Below are 20018 nucleotides of genomic sequence, written 5' to 3'. Positions count from 1 at the left end.
GCATTTTTGTCGCATAGGAAAGCAAGCACGGCACATGCCATACGCACAAAGTGTGCAACGCTGCCTCGGCGGCGCCGGCCGGGATGCGTGGAGGCGAGCGCCAGCAGCTGATGGTGTTGCAAGAAAGCCAGCGGCAAGCGCGGCAAGACCATCGCAGCGCCCGGAAAGTCGGGAGAAGAGGCGAAGGAAGCGTCGCTTTGAAAGTCAGTATAGATCTTCCTAAATGACGGCCGTTGTCGCCCCCTATTTATAGAAACAGAAAGATAAAAGAAAATTATGGATGCAGCTTTGGGTATGAGAGAGAATATGAAGGAATGTTAATCAGGTTATATCCCGGTTTGCTACCCGCCTCGGAGGGGAAACTGTGGAAGACGGTAGAGAAAGGCGGGGATGGAGATGGAGTGCGCAGTGAAGTTCTTGCAATCTGTAAAGGACAACACCGCACAGTAAAAGACGTTTACACTAACCAGTAAATCGGAGAAAACACAGAAGTATCTTTAGGGCTTGAACGAATACAGAATAAATTTTCGACAGAGCAGTCGACCAGTCTTATAGCGTGTTTTATTACTTCTCCTTTACGGCGCTTTAAGGCGCGGCGGTCGATGAGTGTAGCCGACATCACAGCCAAGGCTTAGTGAGGGACGTTGACACAGCTTAGGCACGTACTGGGAATAATCTTCATCAAGGGAAGAAGAAAGGTTAATGGAGCTGGAGGCAATATGAAGGTAAGTTCGGGTGACGAACGGCTACCGGGCACTAACGATAGCATCCTCATGCCAACAAGGATTTAATTGGGTTGCTTCAAGACCAGTACACTCTTTAAAATAAGTTATTAGAGCATTGTTGAAGAAAAAAAAAAAAGCTTCAGAAGCGTGATATAAAGGCGTATAATAATGATGAGGGAAATGGAAAAAACAAACAAACAGCCGCCATATAAAAGTAATATACAGATGATTAAAAATATTACATGACAGCGCAATGTAAGGCACGAGCCATAACACTGATAAAACTGACGATGGGGTAGGTTGATTCTTCCTAGAATTTTTGCTGATGCTTAGTTTTAAGGCTGAGAATACATATACATTTAAAACTCGATCTAACAAAATCTGAATTTACGATGTTCCCGATCTAACGAAGAAATTTACATTCCCCGGCAGGTACTCATAGGGTTCAAAGTTATGGTCAACCCGAATTACCGAACCATACTTGGCCGAACTCGATTTAACGAAGTTTTTCTAAAATAAATAAGTAAAAAAAAGCGGTGATGTCTTCCCAATTTTGACACAGACGGGTTCTTCTTCGAGCGTGCACTCTAAAGCTATCGCGTTAAAACATCTCAGCGTCATGGTCACATCCCTAGCTTTATTTTGGTGAGGCTGCACACCACACTTATGCACGGAACAGGAGACTGAACACCGCCTCGGTAGGGGGGCGGGGGGGGGGGCGGCGGTGATTGCTTTCGTTATTTCATGGTTTATGCGACAGATGGCTGGATTACCGGCAAACACAATGCCGCGGTAGCATTCGCGTGTCACTTCATTACAATTTTAGATTTCGAAGGACCAAAAAATTTATTTTCTGAGTTTACGAACTTCCCGACCTAACGAAATAATTCGAGCGTCGTCATCACTTCGTTAAATCGAGTTGCAACTTTATATTACACATTCAGCGAAGAGTGCTAAAGTTAGTATCAGAACGGGGGATCCGATGGTTATCCTGCTGGCAGAGAGTCGAAAAGTGCAAGTATGTGCCTCGTTGGCCTAGCTCGTTCACTGGTTATGGCTCACCACGTTTTTCTTTGAGCGTTTGTTTCATATTTTACGCTAAATTGAAAAAAAAATCGATAACGTGTTGACGGCAAAGCACAAGCTAGAAACGTAATTTAGAAAAAGCCTGAAATTGGTATTGAGAAGGATACGGGGAGGTATTGTACCTTCACAATGCATCTGAATTGTCCAATATAGTGTTTACGCCTTTTAGAGCAAAAATTGATAGATATGATAGTGAAAATTAGGTAAAATAAACGCGATTGTGCCGTCAGAAGTGAAGGTCATCTCGACATCATGCCTAATTCTTTTTTCGTCACCATGTTGCAGCTGAAGATAGCTCATGATTGACACCTGAGATGCCTAGGTATTCGTAACTATACGTCTGCGATGCCCCACATTTAAGTACTGTCACCTTTTTCGTACACACCTTAAAACAGTGTCACTTTAACGCTGCTATTCTTTCGTTTGTGGCAATTACAGTGATTTCATTGTAATAATGAAGCATTGAAGGGGTCATAACAGATTGCGTTAACTAGAAATACTGGATGGTTACCGACGTGAATATTAATAATAATAAAATGGCAACTGTGTGCCTCCACATGTCCGAAAAAATATTCAGCATGATTGTGCCTTAAGCTTAATGAAGTACTGTTCGCCCCTTTTCGTTATATGCTCGCCCCTCGCCATACTGAAGGCTCTCTGAACCTGACGTTTGTTGTAAAAGCATAAATTAACTACAAGCGTACGCTCCATCAAATATGTAAATCGCGACAGAAATGCCACTCGCAACGTACTCGTCTCAACAACGGAGACATTCAACACTACCTGTGTTGCTGATTGGATGTTGTGCTTCGACAGCAATGAACCTTATAATTTAGACTGCATCGATGTTCGACAGATATGTGCAGCGTACACACCTGGGGGCAGCGAAGCAGAGCCTCAAGGTCGGCGAAAACGCGCGGGTCGACTTGCACCTCCTTCGTGTGCGCCGCAATGTTGCGAGAAACTGCTGGGCGCGGGTCCCTTCCGCGGCGCCCTTCGCCTTCAGCCAATTAGAGACGCGAGACTCGCTCGCGAACAAACCTTGGAGTGCTTCCTGCCGCCTATCGCTTTTCCCGGATGATTTCGCAAAGTTGGGGTCGTTTAAATTTGGTTCGAATCGTTGGCGTGGTTCAGGCCACGCAGCTTTGACGAAGCTCACATACGTATCTGGGATTTGTAACCTCGTACACGCGCGCGACGGCTTCAAGAATGCTTCTGGCTTGTTTTCTGTCTAAGTTCCAGACAAAAGCCATTCTAGGCATTCGACGCTAGCAGGAGCTCACAGCGTCGTACGGACGAGCGTAAAAAGTAGACGTCACCCGAGCGCTGTCTGCGGCTGTTCTGTGCTGCTCTTAGCAAATACATTTAACGGACTGTGCCTGAAGTATGGGTTAAGGAATACTTGCAATGTATATTTTAGTGAAATAATTTCTACAAGAATCTACCGAAGCAAGAAGCGCGAAATATTGTATGCCTCCAAAAAGATAGAATACGGAATAAAATGATTTATCAAAACTATACTTAAAGCACAATATATCGTCGGTTCGCGCGACTACCACACTCCATCACGCATGTATATATGCTGCACCATGTCTGCTGTGACTTTGACACCCGTTTTTGTTGTACCCAGACAATGGCAGATCAGGCCCGCTGCAAGCGTAGGTCAAAAAGCAGGTGGCAGTGAGAAAAGCCAAGAAACGATCGCCATGTTCTCTTTCGCTCAACGCATTCCAATAAGCCGCCGTTCTCGCTCCCCGATTCTCTTTGAAAAATATCGGCAAAGCTCGCTGATGGCTGCAAGGCCGATGACCGACGAGCTGTTGCCTGCGTGACCTGTAAGCAAGGCGTACTAACGCGGACTCTTGTTGTAGGCATGTACTTCTGAAGAGAAAGAAGTCGCGTTGATCTTGTTCTTCCCAATCACTCCAGTGAAGGCCAACGTGAAAGGTATGCTACCTAGAGCAAAACGAGAAAGTCGTGTTCGCCTTACTTGTAAAACTTGCCAGTGTGTCCGCGTCGCCCCAAAGATCGGCACGATAGAGACTTCTATTTTTATATGCAGACTTCATATATATATATATATATATAAATAAAGACTTCGCCGAACAGCAACGACGAGACCCGGAGCTAAAAGCTGTAGTCGAGTATTTGGAAGATCACACCGACGTTGTCCCTAAGGCATTTAAGCGTGGATTGTCTTCGTTCACGCTTCAAAACAACCTACTCGTGAAGAAGAACTTCTCACCAGTCCGGGCCAACTACCTTCTTGTTGTTCCGTCGGCGCTGCGTCCAGAAGTACTGCACGCTCTACATGACGATCCGACCGCTGGGCATCTCGGTTTCTCCCGGACGCTATCGAGGATACAAGAAAGGTATTACTGGCCGCACCTAACCGCCGATGTCGCCCGTTACGTCAAGACATGCCGAGACTGTCAGCGACGCAAGACACCACCGACAAGGCCAGCGGGATTACTACAGCCGATCAAGCCTCCTTACCGACCGTTTCAGCAGATCGGGATGGACTTGCTGGGACCGTTTCCAACATCAACTTCCGGAAATAAGTGGATCGTCGTGGCGACGGACTATCTCACCCACTTCGCTGAAACTAAAGCTCTTCCGAAAGGCAGCGCAGCCGAAGTGGCGAAATTTTTCGTCGAGAACATCCTGCTGCAACATGGTGCTCCAGAAGTCCTCATCACCGACAGAGGAACGGCTTTTACAGCAGAGCTCACGCAAGCCATTCTGCAATACAGCCAGACAAGTCACAGGAGGACAACTGCCTACCATCCGCAGACGAATGGTCTCACGGAGCGCCTGAACAAAACTCTCGCCAACATGCTAGCAATGTACGTCGACGTCGAGCACAAGACGTGGGATGCGGTCCTGCCGTACGTAACATTCGCTTACAACCCGGCGGTGCAAGAAACAACACAGATCACGCCATTCAAGCTGGTTTACGGCAGGAACCCGACGACGACGCTCGACGCCATGCTGCCGCACGTCACTGACGAGGAAAATCTTGACGCCGCTACCTATCTCCAGCGCGCCGAAGAAGCCCGACAGCTCGTCCGCCTGCGTATCAAGAACCAGCAGAGGACCGACAGCCGACACTACAACCTCCGACGACGCTTCGTCGAGTACCAGCCCGGCGACCGTGTTTGGGCATGGACCCCGATGCGCCGACGAGGACTCACTGAGAAACTATACGACGCTATTTCGGACCCTACAAGGTCATCCGACGTATTGGCGCACTGGACTATGAGGTCGTGCCAGACGGCATTTCGCATTCACAGCGGCGCCGCGCACGATCTGAAGTGGGCCACGTGGTGCGCCTTAAACCCTTTTATGGACGCTGACGAACTTCCTTATTTTGTTGTTTTCTTTGCTACGAGTGCATTTCTTTATTACTTTCGTTTGTTTGCAGCGTCGGGTCGATGCTTTTTAAGAGGGGAGTATTGACATGTGTACTTATCTTTATCGGCCGACCACGTTTCGCCGCCTAACAAATGTTATCGCACAGCGCGGGACGCGCCTGCATGTATCCGAAGTTTCTGAAAAGTTATCGATGCTTCTATCCGCTGTCTGTTGTCGCCGAACCTTATGTTATCTGATTTCGTCACCTGACCCGAATGGTGTAGAACATTGTGGAAGGCACGCGGGTACGAACGATCAGTCTGGAACGTTCGATGACTGCTGTATAAAAGCCGACGCTCTTGACCCGCTGATCAGATTTTCGACGATCGCCGACCGTGTTCGCCGTTATCGTTGTGCTATAAGTGTAGCCTGTTTTTGTGGGCACAGGTTCGCCCAATAAAAGTTAGTTTTGTCTTTCACAGTACTGCTACTGTGTTTTTCAACGTCACCACCACGTGGCAATATATATATATATATATATATATATATATATATATGTATGACATTTTTGTAAGTGCTGCATATGGTGCATAAGCTACATACATTTGTGTTCTAGGCTTTACATTCAGAGAGGAAATTCGTAAACCGAGCAAAAATAAATAACTCCCTCATTAAGATCCCCTGTAATGCGAAAGCAATGTTACGTTCCAGTGATACGAGCTTTGCTTCAAGATAGGAAATGAAAAGATTTACAGGATTTACAGGGAATTAGAGAAGTCTGCAGAACGCTATTGATTGAGAAGAGCAAGTCACAAAGTGATACAATTTGTGACCACGCATGAACGGCTGTAATACAAATAAAAAGAAAGGTAAGGAGGAGTGTTTAGTGCACCATTTAATGCGACACGACTTCGCCGTGTTTTACCATCGTGACAAACAAGTTTTGTGCTCCTATCAGTACCCCTGGAGAAAGCTCTCTGTAGCGAACGCAAAAACATTTAGGGACAGAAAAAGAGAGAGAGAAAGGCAAGCCACAGATTAACCAGAAAACGTTCCGGGAAAGGAACGGAAAGAGATGACTAGATCAATGTAAATCTGTGCACAAGAACCTCAGGCGGCATGCATCAGTCTCACAACCTAACTCGTAGACCCGTGAATTGCAGGAAGTAGGAACACTAGCTGAATTTAGCGCAGACGTCCGTTGTGACCACTGTCCAAATACGTTGTCCCTCAAACAGCGGCTGTCTGTACAATCTCTCGAACGCGGTATACAGCACTTGCATTTCTACACTGTAACGGGAACAAATACAAGGCAGTTTGCCTTGTCGCAACAGCAGGCGGTAAAGGTGATGGCTGTCGGCCATTTCCATAAGAAAATAATAAGACTTAGTAAACGCAAACAGCGGCCCTTGTGGCCCGGATTTGAACTCCATTGCTTAAGGGGCATGAGTCAGGGCACCAACTCCGCACCAAGTGTTTAGTAAACGCGACACGTGGCCACAGGTGTCAAGTCAATGTTTCTTTACACTGTCGAGTACCAGGTTGGAAAATAAAGCGGCAATTCAGGGGCCCACGGAAGCAGGTGTGCTTGTTGATAGCAGTTTGATACCAGTCCTCCACATTGGCAGCCGAAGTTTAAATGAAGCAACCTATATTTATTTAGAGCGCTGCTCTTTTAAGCGCCCGTTCCTGGGTTGAGCGTCGGCGTCTTTCGGCGTAACCGCGCGAACGCGTTCGTTGTCTTCTACTACAGCTGGCTCCGATGCATGCCGCTAATCATGCCAGGGCCGCTATTTTGTAGCGATGCCTTATGCCTTATTCTATGCTATTCTTATCATCCACCACACACGGCCGCCTGATCCCGTTGATAATGTGGGCAGACCGTCGCTCTGACCACTGGCCAAGCGCGAAAAGCCTGAAAAAGCATGCAATCGGAAAAGGCATCGCTACAAAATACCGGCCCCGCGTTCCCACACTGCCCCTCTCTCTGCGAAGCCGCTGATGGCACTGGCCCACTGCCAGTCGGTGAGGTATATCGCGAAATGAAAATACGTATCGAGCTGAGCCCAAATTTCGCATTAGCGAGTGTCGTCATTGCCAGACACTTCTTTGTCCCCGAAATTTAAGATGGGGGATTGCTTAATGGCTACATAATGTTTACAAACGATTCTGTGCTAGGGTGGATAACACGAACGCGCACGAACGCCGGCATATCTACTGCAGTGCACTCCGAATTCATCATAGCAAACACCACTCTAAGTATTGTGAATTAAAAAAAAGGAACGACTAATTTTGGTTGCATACGACACTACACTGTCGATTTCAGAGAACGCTTACGCGCGGTTGGCGGCTGTCGTACACTCACGATGTGTACCGAGGTGTAAACGCTGTATCTACACTGCCTTGCCTCAAAATCACAAATAATAAACTAACAACCCACAGTGGAAGCTTTTAGGGCACTTGTTTCGAAACCCAGCAAAACATGTTACGCTTCCATTCGCAAAGGCCGCGCCAGCATCGTTCCTTTTCTAGATGACTTCGGACGAGGCCTTTCTTGCGCGCAGGTGTCTCCGCTCTGCTGCTCAGGGATAGTGTCAGCCAAGAACTTGGTATGGTTGCTTAAAATGTTGTGCGCTTCCTCTCAGAACTGCACGCAACGTGAACTGCCTGGACTAACATATCCTGATCTCTTGCAGGGTGCACCGTGCTTCATGCAGAACGATCGCCTCTGTTGCACACTGTGCCATGAATACTCTGCTGTGAGCGGTGACTTGCAGATTAGTTTCTTGGAGACTTGAAATCGGTTTGGCTGAAGGAATCGTGTTTGTTTTCCCTCCATTTAGAACACGCTTCAAATAACGTGCTAACCAGGGGGTTAGCTTTTTTTATTTGCTTTATTGCTTTTCTTTATTGTTATAGTTTCCTCGTTCGGGAAGGTTGTAGAGTGTCTAGGAGTAAAATTCACCAACGTTTCCAGTATCATCAAATAAACGCATAGACAGCAGAGTTTGTACATCCTGTGGGCATAAGATCTTATGACATGCGGATCAGAGGAAAGCACTTAATAGCAGTGCAGAACATAAAGAAAGCATTGAAAAAAAATTACAACCTCATATCGCGGAGAGAGCTAAAGTTTCTGATGACCAAGACACAGTTTCAGATACCAGACAGGTCAGACAGAAGGGGAGGAAAATACCAGTTACGTTCAGCAGATTAAATTTCAGGTCCTGCCTTCTCCAAACGTTGACCTGCGACCGCAGCAACAACAGATTCGCCAGGAAAGCGAACGAAGTGATGTTTCAGGAGATAAACAAGAGCTCAGGAAGGCAGATACTTCCCATAGTTGGAGATTAATTTAGTTGTCAACATGCGGTTAACTTGAAATTAAAGAAACTAGACCCGACAACATGGCTCCTTAGAGTTACAAGAGCAGCGACTGCACGAAAAGTAGCCTCAAGCCGGTAACGATACAAGTAGAGCGAAAAAAAAAAACTGGATGGAGAAGACATCGAGATAAAAGGTTGTCGTTTTTTTGATCTTATATTTTTCTATACCATGGAGTGCCCGAGGCATTGCAATGCCGTCACATTCTGTAACATTTAAGCTTACTGACGCATCGAAATATCATTATAGTATGTCTGACCCAGTGCTTTCTGAACGCCTTCTTTATTTCGCCTCCCAAAAGGATAATAGCAGCTGGACATTGTGACTTGTCCTCCTTGTTGTGATAAAGCTAAGAAGAAACAAGCGGGCAATACGACAGATTGAAAACAGAATTACTCTGCATAATCACGGACAAAATAAGCCTGATCGTTTAATTTCAGTGAAAGAAAACAAAGTTCCCCAGAAGGGCAGTTTGAGCACGTTGGTATTCCGTAAGGATGAGTAAAAGAACCTTGACTGTAGTGCTGACCTAGCCGTGTTCATATCGCATCGCAAACTGTCTGTGCCGCAATTAGAACTGAAATTCACTGCTTCTCTTTTCAGCTTACGAACTTTAGTTCTAATTTGAGCATCATAATTGAACAATGTGAAATAGAAGGAGCACCATTTTTCCATGGTACTGACCCGTTGTACAACCACCTTGTCGCTAGTATGAAACCATCCGTATACCGTACGAGGCGGCACGTTAAACCGGACAGCGACCTCAATTTAGCGGCCACATCGAGACATTAGTGGCAGTTATAGAGAATGATTTGGGAGTCAGTTAGCAATGCCCCGTCACGGCGCTTCTTAGGGACTTAAAGAACACATAGTCTATCCACAGAAGCTCGCGCTAGAGTCTTTGTCCCCACAGTACCACCCCAAAATCAGTGTTCTGCGGGATTGTGCATGAATTATAGAAACGTTGCAATCTCTCTATTTCTCTGGCTCTCTTGCATAACTTGTCTATTGTGTGATGCAAACACAACGATAATTCTTGCCTCTGTCTGCACTTGCTGCCTTTCAAAACGGGTCTAGTGTTTGTCTTATATTCTTAGGGGGTGTGGTAAAGTGATACATCATATTAAACAAATAATAATATATGAAGACGTTCAGAAGTGGTGGGCCAACCGCCCTTCTTCACCTTTTTATCTGCTTCTCAGAACAACCATTACAAAATATGCACGGGTTTTCTTGCCTATATGTGCGGCGTGGTGTCAAGCACACAGCGTTGATTGATTGGATTTAACGCCTCAGAGTCGCACGACAACTACGAGACGTGCAATCGCATAGGTTTTCGATTCACTTCGGACTCCAGCGGTTTTTACGTGCCACCAATGCGCGGTACACGAGCGTTCTTGCGCTCCATTCCCCAAAGCTGAGAGATGGGCGAGTTGGTGTGGTTCCATCTTGACAAAAAACTGCGCGAAAAAAACGTAGACGAGCGGGAGAGAAACGGCAAACGCGGACGCTACTCGCAACTAACAGTTATAACAGTTTATAACTAACAGTTGTACGTAGAAAACCATTAGCCAGCTTTGCTGTTGCCACGTGTATGTTAGTTTCGCTTTTTCATGCGCACTCGAAAGGGTGTCTGTTCTTATTTCCTTGTAGTTTTCTACGTATTGTGTTTCCTTGGAAATAAACTTAGTTGCGAGTATCGTCAGTGTTTGTCGTTTCGCCCTAGCTCGTCTACGTCTTTCTCGCGCAGCTTTTGTTAAGATGTTCCATTCCTAATGGAACGAGACCACCGCGGAGGTAAATCGAACCCTAGACCTCGTGATCACGAGTAGAACGCCCTAGCCATTGATCCAAAGGACGGGCAGGCACAAAAGCGTGCTTAGTTAAATCGCAGCGTACTTGAGAGGGAAATGGCCGTGGCCCGCAACTGGCACTGGGCTTTCAAGAGAGCGCATTTCCTCGCAAACGCGGGTAAAAGAGCCACTGAAAAGATAGTGCACTGAAAGAAACCGACTCTTAAGTTTCCAAGTGGTATCTCTGTATTAAATTGAAACATGAACGGCGGCATAAACACTGAAGCATTTCGTTCACAATTCACGACTGAATCATAATTAGGCGGAATAAGGTCTTGCACGTTAAAGAACCCCAGGTGGTCAAAATTTCCGGAGTACTCCACTACGGCGTGCCTCATAGTCAGAAAGTTGTTCTGGCACGTAAAGCCACGTAATTTTTTTAATAAGGTATTACGACTAGATGACACTTCCGCTTTTTGTATGAACGAATGATTCCTTTACCTTTCCTTCTTTAAGACTTGTGCGTGTTTTTAGAAAATTACGTCCTTTTGTTGCAAATCTCCGAGGCTTGCGCCGAAGTCTGATCGTAAGCTGCGGGGTATGACGGTAGGTGTATTATTAGGCTGTGTGCACTCGTTATAACGTAAGAAGAGCTGGTCTAGGAATGTTGGCGCAGACACACAGAAATACCAGCTAATTTTCTAGAAGGCGAAGCGTTGAGAAGTTGGGGAGCATTTGAGACATCACGCGCCGCTCTTTGTCTAGGTTATTCAGTAAGGCGTAGCACTACATTTTGCGACGCACATCGACAGCTTACAGTAAAAAGAGTCTCTGAGGCGGGACTCCACTTTGTGTTCAAATCGAACTTGTGAGCTGTTACGCAGCCATGCATTCTTGCAATAGCACACGTAAACGGTACAATTGCGAGCAGCCGACGAGGCGACACTGGATAACATGTTCTCACAAAGCACCGTTTTTCCTTTTCTCTCGTTCTGGTCATTCAAGGTTGAGTGGGACCTATCTTTCGGACAACATAATTCTTTATCTCGGTTTGGTCTCGTCGAACCGTTCGTTTAAGCCCAGTAACGCCGGCGCCTACACCCATGTCCCACTTCACCTGTGCTTTCAACTATTGAAAGTTCAACTGTCTGACTGCATTTTCGACGCAACACTCGCATGGAAACAAAGCGACATCCCCTGCTTTTTTTTTTTTTTTTTCGAGAAGCACCCCGGCACGCTGTGTCACCTGCACAAGGACGCACATTGTGAGCGTGGCCATCTCTTCGCGGTCCGTGCCGCAGACGCGGACGCTGTGTAAGCGCTCAAGGCACACTTGTGGCCGCCAGGAACTGAGAACAGTGAAACCTTTTCTGCAATCAAGAATGTGCGCAAAGCCGATGCGTCGCCTTCAAGAACCGCTTCTCTTTGACCGATGACGAAAGCATCTCACATATCCTTGCTTACGCATTTCATGATGTTTCCGTGGTTCTGTGGCCTTCGTTTGTGTGTACGCGAGTGTAGTGCTTAGAATTTGATGTTTAAGAAAGGCCTCATTTATAACTGCCTAAGAAGAGTTACATTTCGTGTACAATTATATGGCGTGAACATTTATACAAATTTATTTTTTGTACGCGACCTTTAGAAGTGGCGTCCTTGTGTGTTTTCCCAATCGTTGTTTCATTTGTGTTAATTATGAGCATGATTATGTCAGAGAGGAGGAGAGCACCAATCTCTCCCTAAATACGGTTAATAAAAAAATATTTTCGTCTGCATCCATTTCCGCATCGTCGACAGCTTACAGTCAATAGCTTACAGGTTCAGGCAGTGGTGCGACAAAGTCAATCGAGCTATGTTTTCCTACTCTTTGCAGCTTCAATACGGTGGTTAAACGCTCCTTCGCATGTTTTCCACTCGTTAATCTGTGGCCTAGGAACGGATCCTAATCTGCTACAAAGAAATCGACGTCACCGCCTGTTATCAGCCTGGACTTGCTGCCTTCGTACTGAGCATGCGGCTACATCAGTCTCACCTGTATCAGCTGTAAGGAATTGATTCTGGTGACATTAGTAATGTTGGCAACTTTTGTGTTGGCGATTTATCCACAAACAATCAAGTGTATAATGAGAAAATGAGGATCATATGAGGGGATATGAAAAACAAACAAACGATCCGGCAGATTTCGTAAACATACTTAAACAACAACAGCTATTATAGGAAAGAAAACCGCACACTAATCAATCTATAATTCACAAAAAATGCTGCGACATAACAATAGCACACAAGGACATACGAAGTGTTCAACCTTACCGAACTTTGTCACTCGCAGAATTGCTGGGCCCAAGGCCATCGTAAATAGCACAGCGCGAAATATTGAACGCACTCGAACATTTTACGAAGACACAGTCATTCCTGACAAGTATTAGATATCGCACTGAATATTCACACAATGTAAATACAAGTTGCTTCTATTATTTGTACCTATTAGCGCTTGTATATTACGTGTTATACTCTTTTGTATTCTGTCCATTCTCACCTGTTTATGCGCTCATGAGGGTCCGCATCACGGCCGCTTGTGAGTGTTTGTGACTTTGTTTACAAACTCATTGTGGTGCGACTTGCCTTTGCCTTTTCTTTTTATCTGTTTGTAGGTGTATAAGATTGTGTGCTGTGAATTTCAGGCCCTATGACGTGGTTTCTTTTCGCTTTCCTACTACAGATATATTTTTTGTATTGTTGTTTCGGCTATGTGAGAAGGAATAGCCGTCACCATTACAGGCTGACTACACCTTTTTCATTTGTTTCCATTTCAATAAAAAATAATGAAGTTTTAATACATATATACGATGCCAATTTAATAAAAGAAAGTTGTTAAAGCTCTCAGAGTTGCTCACTGCGCTGAGGCGTTATTCCGTTGTCCAAGCAACTTCTCCATGCTGGAAGGACGATTATCAAGGGTCAACAATTTTTGTTGCCTTAGGACAGCCTAATGCAACCTGTTATACGCCCTTCCACGAATGGCCGCACGTGCAACTAGGCATATGTGAACGACGTATACGGCACCAGAAAACCTCTACTTGCGTATGCAGCTATAAAAGGCCCTGTCACAACCGGCAATGCTTCGTTCGGCAGCGGTGCGACACGACCACACGAGCTAGTTTTTCCAGCTCCTTGCAGGTAAGCTGAGCTCTTGTACTCGCGTCTGTTTCGTTTCGCACTGCTGCCGAACACAGTTGTGGTACCAGCTGCCGACACCGTGGCTGCATTCTGTCATTCACTTCGGTATTGCCGGTGAATTGTCTCATTCAACCCATTTTTCCCTATAATTTCTTCATACAACTTTCTGTCCCAAAAGCGAAGCGCGAGGAAAAAGAACTATATGACTCACATTTCTAAACAAGCGTTGGCGAATTTCCGTAAGGAGGCTATTGCTGAATTTAGAAGGCTAAAATAAAGCATCCAGTACTGTAAGGATACCTGCGATTCAGTGTCCGCAAGTTACAAAGAAGTTAAAGAAATTATGAAGGACATTAAATCATTTAGAACGAGTAACCAGACCTGGTTAATGTCTTTAAACGTTTCCAAGTGCAAACTAGTAACCTTCATTCATAAACTGCATAATTCTAGCGCTCTATAAAAAATTGGTCATAACATTGTGGAACGTACTAAGCAGTACAAATACTTAGCCACGAACCTAACCCTGAATCTATCTTGTTCCGCACATACTACTTCCATCTGTAGTAACGCATCTAGGTCATTAAGTTATCTACGCCATAACCTACATAATTCTCCCTCCAGTGTACGTAAACCGACTTATCTCGTGTTAATTTGCCCTTAACTTGAGTTCGGCTCCTCAATTTGGTCCTTGTATGAACAATACCTTATCAACATGTTAAAGTCGTTCAGAACAGAGCCAGTTGGTTCATTACACGTAATTGCAGATACTGATTCAGCATAAAAAAAACAATACCTTTCACTAGAGCCATTAATTACTCATCGCGGCATTGCTCTTTTATCACTATGCCAAGAATTCATTCACACCAGTATGACATCCTCTGTACTCCTTAATCTCACTCATCGAACTTCACGCAGACTGCATAAAAACCTTAGCTTAACGCGTATGTACGGTGATACTAACGCATTTCATTTATCGGCTCTTCCACGAGCTATCCGTTTATGGAATGATCTTCCGGATGACTGCATCGGAGTGATATCACGCATAGTTTTGCGATAATCTTAAAACATATATCTACGCTCCAAAACCTGATGTTTTTCATTTTCCACTTTCACCATTGCCGTTGCCTATAGCACTGTTGCCGATATGTCCGTCTCTCTCTCTCTTTCTCTCTCTCTCTCTCTCTCTCCTTACGTTAAAACGATCTTTCGTCAATCAGTTTTATTCCCCGTAGCAGTGTTGCCGTTGAGTTACATTGTTTTGTTCGTTGTTGCGTTTTCATTTTTTTTTTTCAAATTCCAATGTTATTGTTACGTCCTCGCTTTTATAGTGCATCTTATTAAGTTCTTTGGTTCATTCGCACCTTTCTGCACTAATTGTTTTAATTTGTTAATGGGCTTGTATGTGTGTTTCCATTTTAAGCTTTATGTTTGTATTTACTGTACTGCCCCCAACACATTGCTCCCCGAGGGCTCTGTAAGGTACTTATAAACAATTAATAAATAAATATTAAGTGCGTCCCTGCCGACTGTCAGCCTCTTGATGCCACAACATTGACTGAGCTTGTCCGTGAGCCTGTCACAGAAGGTCACGTTGACATTTGTCATAAAGTGCCAACTGCAAAACAAAATGAAAAAAGAAACACTGCTGTTCAATTCGTATGGCGAGAGAAGTGAAACTCGTTTTTTGAGCAAGAAAAACGAGGATTACAACGGCTGCACTGGCGTATGAAGCAACGAACGCTAATAAGAAAATAAATTATGGGGTTTTACGTGCCAAAACCACGATCTGCTGAGCGCCTGGGGTTCTTTAACGTGCACCTAAATCTAAGTACACGGTTGTATTTTCACTGCGCCCCCATCGAAATGCGGCCGCCGTGGCTGGGATGTGATCCCCCGACCTCATGCTTAGCAGCGCAACACCAAAGACACTAAGCAACCACGGCTGGCTAAAACAACAAACGCTGTGTACACAAACGAACATCTAACCCCCAAGAACAAGCAGATACTTGGTGCTGCTATATCAAAAAAGCGACAAGTCGGTCGAAAGCACGTGTGCATGACGGACGGCAAAGTTTTCGCATGCCGTGAAGGTAGCTGCTCTGTGCTCCGACTTGTCAGCCCTGATGACGTACAGCTCATGACTAATAAGGCTAACGAGCCGCGATTAGCCTTGAGAGCGTTTTACAGCGACGCTGTTAGCCTCTAGTTTGTCAGGATTTTTAGTGGCGTGCTCACCGAAAAACGGCAGCTGGAAAAAGGGTTTTTTGTTTGCGTTTCCGCGGAAAAGGTTTTTGTTTCTGCGTAACAGAAGTTCTCGCGCAACAGCATTATGTTTTCTCGTATATTCGTATTAAAATCTGAAGTTATCATGTCTGCAGCTTGTGTGTAAGTCGTACGTTACGCATTTTCGTACACAATTTACTCTTAAACTTCAATTAAGTTCAATGAGGCACCTGCGCTTGGTGGACGGCCTGTAGAAGATTGAGGATGTATGCTGCACTTCCGCACGCATGCGTGCGCGCGTGACGTACTTTGCTTGTGGTGGTGGTGCTTGTGTAACATCGTCTAACGTCAGTTTGGGTGTTATCCAGCACCACCACTCACAAACCTTGGCGGAGGATGTGGAACATCCTTTCTCCGCAGGTGTTACGAGTACGTGATCTTTTTGGGTGAAAGCAACTGGTAAATAAACCCACACATGCTACCTGAAGGCATCAATTCTGCCGGAACGAGAAGGAAGGGGTTTAACTGAGGGGCCCGATCTTTATTAATCATATCATAAGCAATTATCTCCACCTTGCGGGTTTCCGCAGAATTACTACGTCCCATATTCTAAGAAGCTCACAAACAAAGGTACCGCGGAAAACATAAAGGAAATCACGTACTCGTGACGCCTGCGCCAGAAAGGGTGTTCCACATCGGCCGCCATGGTTTGTGAGTGGTGGCGCTGGCTAACACTCCCAAGGTTAGTTCTACCAGTAAAACATAAATACCCAACAAAGTGGATGGGAAAACGGCGCCGCGGTAGCTCAGTTGGTAAGAGTATCGCACGTGTAATGCGAAGGCGTGGGATCGTTCCCCACCTGCGGCAAATTGTTTTTTTCATCCACTCTGATTTCCATTAATTTATCATTTATTTAATTCAATTGGTAAGTAGAAGTAATTTCCCCTATGTTATCCTCGGTGTCCTCGGTCATTGCTTTACATTTAGGTAAACTTGAGAAACATGGAATACATTCCCATGCAAACAAACTATTCTTCTATCTCCGGCATCGGTGTCGGTACGTTAGCCATAACAGTCCAAACTCAAAAAATGAGCTTATCCCTTACAGTGTGCCAAAAGGGAGAATTCTTGGACCCCTTCTTTTCATTTTTTATGTGAATGACATTATTTTAGTGCTGGAAACATCAAATGGATTGCATACGCTGGCGACGCCGCACTTTTTTTCAGGGGCACAAATCCGAACAATCTCGTTAATTTCGCAACGTGGAGCTCCAGAATATTTCGAGCTGGTACGAAAGAAACTGCTTAAGAATTAATGCCGAGAAAATGGAAGCCATCATCTTTCGCGCTAAGAATAAGGCCTTGAATTTTGGAGACATTTTGTATCTGAATGACGAGAATGTATAGAATAGAATTTATTGACAGAAAGGACTGAGAGTTCGACCTGAGCTGGTGCGCTCCAGTCTGCTACTGTGCACTGGGGAAGAGGGAAGGGGAGAGAGAGAGAGAGAGAGAGAGAGAGAGAGAGAGAGGAAAGGCAGGGAGGTTAACCAGATATCAGTCTCCGGTTTGCTACCTTACACTGGGGATGAGGGAAGGGGAGTGAGAGTACTGAGATGGGTGATGATAAAAGAAGTGGTGAAGAAAAGTATAACTTTAAGTAAGGTCAAAACACTAGGAGCAATATTATCAGAAAATTTCTATTGGAACGAACATATTGAGCCCGTTTGCAGTAAGCTAAGCAGAACCACGGGAATATTACATTGACACCGAAATGTTTTGCCTGCTATTGTGAAACGAACTGTATATAATTTACGGTTTCTGTCAACAATAAGTTATTGCCACTTTGTAAGTGAAACCACCTCAAAACAAAAAAATATCAACTGATTGAAGATATCTCAAGAACGCGCGATTTCTGCTATAGCAAATATTTCCTCTAGTGAACACACTGCCAAATAATTTTTTTACTATACAAAAGAATGTCAGTTGCATTTATTTACTCATTTCGTCTTTCTTGCTTGTACGCACAGATTTACATTAATAGAAGGAAATAGGCACATCAGCGTGGTGAAATCATCGTATTATAAGTGAGTGCGCAACGTTGCGCACTCACGTATAATACGAGACGCACAGACCTTTGGTCACAACGCTTTTGCCGTATAACTTATTGGTCACAATCGGTATCACATCGAATTGCTGCTCCGTTAAACAAAGTGATTTCTGTTGGGCTGGACCTGGAATCTACACCACCCGTAAAATTTTCATTCATTTCTTATCACAGAGAGACTTCGAGGTTGTTTTCCTTTTTTCTCTTTTATTCCTAAATTGGAGTGGCATTATGGGCCTATTCTTTGTCAGTTTGCAGTTATTACTGTATGCTTTTGTTTTTGTGTGTTTTAGTGCGCGTCTCAGGTTCTTGCCGTTCTATTTATGCTTTGCTTTTTGTAGCTCAGGCTCTGCAATGTTTCAGCTATACCTTTTTCATGCTTGTACGTTTTCTTTTGCTGAATTTATTACAAGGCTTTAGATTTTTCTTTCCACTTTTTGCGTTACTTATGCAATGCTTGCATTTATTGCACCTTGTACATGTGCCAGTTCGGCTCACTGCCGAATTATAGTCTTTGGGGACGGGCTTATAGTCAAGCTGCAGTTGACGTTTTTTCCGGTTATCCCTCTTTCTCTTCTTCAGATAAATAAATTTGATTTATTTTTTCTTAATTTATTTATTTATTTATTTATTTATTTATTTATTTATTTATTTATTTATTCCGAATTCACTCCACTAGAGATGTCTCTGCGGCCAGATTTCACTTTGTGAGAAAAGTGAACCTGTGAGCGCTTACGTAGCCATGTATTCTTTCTACGGGACACGTACACGTTCCAATTTCGAGCAGTAGACGAAGCGATATTTTTCTCACAAGCTTTCTCACAAGAAGACACACAAACGAAGCTGCAAAAGTGAACTTGACTTGCCAATTCTCCAGGATTGCTTGATCATTGGAAAGCACTCTGACGCAAAATTTTTATGAATGCATCTAAGCACGTGATCGTCAATGTGGTTCTGCGGAGATAATTTTTTCCGACATTTAGATTAAAAGCAAATAATGTGCGAAGTACAGAGCCCAGTGGAATATATTTTCTTACTTCAACTGTTGTCCAGCTCCACTACATTGTGACATCTCGGCGGACAAAACTCCAGGAAACCGTCCGATCTCTCAGATAGCTATTTTGAAAATCTGACTTCGCTCAGTAACTTAACCCTGAACAGTACACGATTACAATTCCACGCTTGTCTACTAAGAAAATGCGGAGAAGTTGCCAACGGAAGATTCCGGACACCCCAAATGATTTGACAGAATTCAACTCGAACAGTGACTGCGGCACCATCGTACCTAATTAGCCGGCAGTGATGTGTGCATGCTCCTGTTACATAGCTAAAGTCCTGCCTAATATTGCCTCATGTCTTGTTTGCACAACGTTTTCGCTACCCTCAGATTCCTCTTCCCCCTCCCCTCCCAGCCTAGGTTGCCTATCGGGGTCAGCCTGCCTTCGTGTCATCGTTATCTCTGATCCCATTCTCATGGTGTTCTCGTGCCACCTTTCAGTTTACGATATAATACGGTGTTTCCAACAAACTCCTGCTTTGTACCTCCATGCACTCAGACGTTGCACAGCGAAGTCGGCGAAGTGTGACGGGAGAATTCACCTTTCCGCAAATGCTTCATAGCCAGGAAGTTCAACAAAGAATGGTGATATACTTGGCTGAATGAGGCAGGAAAAGCTAAATAATACAAAGACACCAAAAAGGGGGCATGCTACATGTACATTATAGTATTCACCTGATTAATCTTTGCTCGCTATGAAGCGGAAGCTTCAATGAATCGCCAGTAAACTCAAACGCAAACAAACCCGTAAACAGGCAAGATAAAGTTTCTTCTTCCTTTCCCCTGTGTGTGTTATGAGCATTTCATAGGCACGTGTGCAGGCTTTCTGGCTGCAGCACGTCTCACCACTGCATGTCCAAGTAACGGGGTCACGATGCATCATCAAGCATTTAAGCGTAGGAGGTGTTCTGAGTCCTCTTTGATGTGACTATTACGTGCGGACCGATATGGTAAGTAAATAAACTCGCCTTCATGCCGCTGGGATACGCCCACCGTTAGGTTGATGATAAGATTAAAATGTTTAACGAGTCTTCTTCTGTTCACCACATGGATGTGTGAAATTGGCTAATAAACCAGGGGACAAGAAAGAAGTGTAATGGGATGGACTGCATGC

General features: G+C 44.7%; 1 protein-coding gene and 1 non-coding gene across 6 annotated transcripts in view; one reads left to right on the top strand and one right to left on the bottom strand.

Moving 5' to 3' along the window:
* The window catches only part of LOC126520156 (anoctamin-7-like), a 130266-nt gene that overhangs the window by 61401 nt on the left and 48847 nt on the right, over positions 1-20018 (bottom strand). The window lies entirely within an intron of this gene.
* TRNAT-UGU (transfer RNA threonine (anticodon UGU)) lies at positions 16535-16607 on the top strand. Its single transcript has one exon. It is a non-coding gene; the product is annotated as a tRNA-Thr (tRNA).

This window comes from Dermacentor andersoni, chromosome 3, assembly GCF_023375885.2.
Source record: "Dermacentor andersoni chromosome 3, qqDerAnde1_hic_scaffold, whole genome shotgun sequence".
Taxonomy (NCBI): Eukaryota; Metazoa; Arthropoda; class Arachnida; order Ixodida; family Ixodidae; genus Dermacentor; species Dermacentor andersoni.
Note: the sequence above shows the minus strand (reverse complement) of the source record. Positions and strands in the feature narration are given on the sequence as shown.